Genomic DNA, 5,309 nt, shown 5'->3' on the forward strand with positions numbered 1-5,309 from the left:
GCGTATACTTTCAAAAAATGAAACAAAAGAAAATCGATTTTTTATGATTCCAAACAGGAATACCCTCTTAATTGGAATATAGTCATGTTTGGTATCATTTTAATCGTAAGAACCTCAACAAATCGGTTATAGAAATTCTAAAATTAAAAAATTGAAAATAAATAAAAATTGGAAAAAACAAATAAAATGTTTCGCTAATTTTATTAATTTCTTAGTAACAGAGTCATCATCGATGCGAAACATAGAAACTCGAGAAATCATGCAAATCATTGTTCGAGCGAGCAGTTCCAAAAATGAAATAATAAGGCGATTTCTGTACAACGCTATTGTACGAATCCGCATCACTGGAACTGATTACTCCACTATCAAAATACTCGCGTCTCCTAATTATTTCTATCGTATTTCCCGTTCACCATTCGACAAACTAAAAATTATCTTCAATCGATTTTAGGAATAGAATTACTTCCCTAGAATTCCCTACAATTTTTAACGTTCCCTGTTCATTTCCATCACAATGCCCAAAATCCGTTATCCAATTATTACAGCATTAACTCTGTAACGTTATTCGCGGAAACGCGCCAGTGTACAGATTACAAGGGGTTAATCTGAATCCGATTGATCAGGGCGTATCCGTTACAGATTCCTCTTGGTTCCCAACCGAAGGAGAGAGCCCTGGGAAGCTCACCACAGGCTCGACTCCAGAATTCCGTGTAAAACGGCCGGTTTCGCTGGTTTCAAGTATCCAGCGACCGCGAGGACTTAAAAACCAGCATCCCAGAAGACTCGCGGGGCAGTCGTGCGCGAGATCGATTCGGGAATCGATCTCCAGGTGCGGGCCGACACGGTGCGGCTCGGCTCGGCGCACGGTCTAATTACTCGGCAAAGCAGATTCGCGTTCCCCTGGGGCATAAAGGCCGGACGAAACGATAATACAAATCGGCCGTGCAAAAACGGCCGCGATCATTGTTGCGGCACACGGTAAGAGTATAAATTTCACAGCAGGTCGGCGGCAACCGATTCGCCGGCAGCCGCCGCCGCCGCCGCACCGGTCCGCGTTGCGTTCGACGAGGAAGAAAAGCGAGAGCCGAGTTCGAGGGAGACGGAATCGCGAGGATACCGATCTGCCGCGCGTTCGACGAAGACGGAGAGCCGACAGCCGAGGGTGACGGAGAGAGAGGAAGCACAAGCTGCAAGAGGATGGTCGCAATATTCCGGCGAAACTCACGCAGTTCGCGGATGAGTGAGTAGTTCTCTCAGCAGTATAATGGGACCCCCTGCGGTAGCTTACCTGCATCATCGACTAATCACGCCGGATAATAGGGAACAATGGCGCCCCGTGAAAAGTGAAGCATACCCACCACTTACCTCCCTTTTCACTCGTCTCTGTCTTCCTCCGGTATCTTCTTACCCCTCCCCGCTGGCCAGATGCTTCTCTCTCTCAATCTCGAAAAGATCGTTCCCGCGAGCCAGACCATCCCTCTCTCTCTCTCTCTCTCTCTCTCTCTCTCTCTCTCTCACTCTCTCGTTCTTTCTCTCTACGTATCTCTCACCCCCGACACCCTTCACCGCCCATCCCCTACCACGCGAAGGATATAATCCTCTTACGCACCGGGCACAAAGTAAAATACGGACAACACAAGGCGGCCCGGCCGGTTCGGTACCCAGTATTACGCGTAGCCACCACGAAAAAGTGTTCCGGGGCCCATGGACCGGTGAAATTCCGGGCGACTTGCACCCTCCCGCGAAATCTCTTAAGCGGCTGCCGATTTCGGGACACTTAGGAAACGCTGTTCACGCAACTGCACAAGGCTGACCGAAATGTATCGATTTGAGCCGACGATCTGCGAAAATGCAGCCCTTTGTCGAAATTCGAAGCCTGTGCGGGATTCGCTTCAATGGAGAAGGCCTTGTGCTGAATTGCAATTATTTATCGATCTCTGGTATCCTTTGTTAATCTAAAGACGTTTCATTTCATACTTACGATGTACGAAAAATCTTCTGTCCAGCTTAAAATTTAGACTTTCCTTCGAATGTAACATGCCGAAATGTTAAAAAGACGAGGGGAATGAATGATGAAGTTACTAAAAATTATGTTAAAAATAAATTTGGTCAGTAAACAATAACACTTCTTGTGAAAAATGTCACTTACGCCACCAATCATGGTCATAGAATCATCTAACTCAGTCATATATGGATGAGATTATTCTTTTATCAGATTTGGAAATAGATTGTAGCGTGACTAAATTTGATTACTGCGCTGAAATTGTTTGATTATTTATAGTTTCGGTGTGTCAGTCGGCGTATTCGTGTATCAGCTTCTTCACTGTTCACCCAAGCCAGCCAATTAATTTGATGCCACAGCTATACAATCAAAGAACCCATTCTCACAATTTACTTCACCACCCCGGGTAGCTACGTAACCCAAAGAATGTACGAACTGCGAGCTCTTTGCACTCGAATAAGCAGTCTTTGATAGCCGAAAAAAATGGCCAATAGTCCCCTCGGATCGCTGAAGCAACCCCAAACAAGCTGACACCCCGCGGTCCAACAAACAATCCGGCAATAGGCTCATTAGAATTAGCTGGAACTAGTTCGGTATCTTCTGCCGGCTTCGCATTCTTGTTCCTACCCTCTCTTCGGAGCGTTCCTCGAGGGGTTGGCCAACGGTTTCTCGTTACCTCGGCAAGGGCTGGCAGAGGGAGACACGTAAATACCGGCGCATGTAGGACCGACTGCTTTGTAGAATTTTTCTACCGTTCTTCAGCTGCGACCTCGCGAGAGGAACCGACGCGTTTGACCCTTCTGCCGGTTGTCCGTGTAATCATTTTCCTACTTTCGCGTCACTTCTTCCCCTCCCAGCCCCGCGTTTCCCTCCACCGAAATCCAGCCAGCTTTTCTGAGAGCTTTTGTGGCCTTCCGGCTGGCTCCGCGAGCGGACCGGCCCATTATGCTACGCACCTCCCGCGTTTTGTCAACTTGACTCTGAAAAGAACGCTGGAACGGCCCCTTCGGACTCGTTAGCCCTGCCAGAGGAACCTGGTCCTCTGTTCGGGGGCGACTCGGAGAACACCGTTCACTATGGCGCCTTTTGCCCGGCACCGAGATCAAACCTACCCTGAATTCCAATCAAAGATCCATCGAGATGGGCTGCAGGGACTGGATAAAATAATTCAAGGGAGCTCTTTCTCAAAGCATAATGCATCTCTTCTTAGAACCCGCACTATTATTGCAATGGTCTTCGTAAAATTCTAGTTCCACAAGTGGTTGAAATGGCACCTTAACTAACAATTCATACCATGTCCATATATAGTTAATGCATAATTTCACGACTACTAGTCTTGCAGGATCAACAGAAGGCTCAAAGGTTATCCATCTCTTATACGTTCCAATAAATTCTATAAAATCCGTTTTCGTAAACTTAATCCAAAGGATTGTGCATCGCTAGAAACAATATCTTCTCCATCGAATAAAATCTTGAAGAGCGTTCAAGAAGAAATCACTTCAATTTCTAAAATTGAAGCACTAAACGAAAAGTCCATGTTTCATCAACTTTTATCAACTTCTCGAAGAATCGCCATCGAACAGCAAACAATTGCTTATTCGTTCATTTTTGTTACTTTATTGTTACAAAGTAACCGTGTTTCCGCTATCCTATCCTCGAGTCAAATACTGCCAAATTTTCGAACAACGTTCAAGCAAATATTTGCCCCGTATTCCTTGCATTCAGCATCGGATGGTAAAACCGGGGTGTCATTAAATAATTTCCGCGGCGCATCATTGTCCCAGCGCAGTGAGCTGAGGAGAAGAGCGCGGGCCCGCGTACGACAATGCTCGTCGCCGTCAAACAGAGGCCTATGAATAAGATCGTTCAAAGATCCGTGGCCAGAAGACGAGCGGCGAGGCACCCTTCGCGATGGCACGAATCGCCGGATCCCCGCCGGGAGAACAAAGAGAAAAGGGAAACCAGACCGGGCGGGGTATCACGATGGAATCGCACGGTCCACTCTTAATTTCCGTCACCGGTCGCGTATTTAAGCTGGCGCGGGGGTTGTTCGGTGCCGGGACACGGTGGGTTGCAGCGGAGCCGGGCGGGAGTGGTCGGGGTTCCTGGCTCGGAACGAGAAGCTCACCCCCGCGGCCGGCTACGTGCTCGGGGTATTTGCACGCGCGAATACGCGGCTCTGATACACCGACGCGCATAATGCATGTGGTTATAGAGAGCGAGAAAGGAGGGCCGGATGGGAAGAAAAAGAGGGAGTTGCTCGAGGTGGGCAAAGCGAGAGAGCTGGAGAGAGAGAGAGAGAGAGAGAGGAGAGAGGGAGACAGAGAGCAAGAGGTGGAGAAGAAGGGAGAGAAGCAGTAGATTAGGTGGGTACATCGCGCGACTGCGGCGAGGACGTTGGTATAGAATACGGATATAGGTGGTAGCAACTGCCATCGTATCACGGTGGTGGGTAGACAGAGAGGAATCGAGAGGGAGAGAGAGAGGGGGGGGTGAGAGAGAAAGATAGCTAGGCGAGAGGGAGCGAGCGAGAGGCAAGACCGGCGAGGCAAGCTGAAATGGAAGGACGGAGCGAGGAAGGGGTGCGAGGGGCTGCGGAGGGCATCGAGGGGGGTAGGCTATAAAGGCTAATTGGTTAAAAGCTCACCGCTGGCTGCAGGCTTAAATCAAGATCTTGGAGTGTTATAATGGATAAGTAACACGGCCAGGCACTGCCACCAGCAGCGGAGTTGTGTGTTATCCCCTCCCTGGCGTAGGTAGCCTCGGTAAAGCACCGCAGCCACCCCCATTCGCGCGATCCGCAGGATCGTCGAGGGCGAGTATCTTCCGAGTTAAGGACGACGCGGCTCACCCGATTGGCCCGCGCCTACGGCTACCCCCGTGCAGCCCCCGAGCCGGCCGCACTCCGCCACGAGTCATCGATCGCGCCACCACCCTATGAGGAGTCGCGAGAACCATCCCCCACGGAAACCCATTTGCTCCGCCCCGCCCCCTGCCCCTCCAACAACGACACCCCTTCCGGCAACTTGCGGCTTAGCCGTCCTACGTTACCCCTCCACCGGCGAGCAACCACCGACACCCTTCTCTCTGTCCGCCGTTGGCGTTCATCCCTCTCGCGCCGACCATCTCCCGGTTCGTCTGTCTCCTTCGGCAGTCTATAGCCCGACTACCACCCCGCGACTCTCGAAGCGTGACGCCACGCTCTTTCCTGCTTCCGTCGACTCTGTCTCGGTCTCCTCTTTCTCGCTCCACCCCGCTACCCTCTGCCTATCGGCTCTCTCTCCCTCCCTCTCGCCTTCTCTCTCTC

This window comes from Megalopta genalis, chromosome 15, assembly GCF_051020955.1.
Source record: "Megalopta genalis isolate 19385.01 chromosome 15, iyMegGena1_principal, whole genome shotgun sequence".
Taxonomy (NCBI): domain Eukaryota; kingdom Metazoa; phylum Arthropoda; class Insecta; order Hymenoptera; family Halictidae; genus Megalopta; species Megalopta genalis.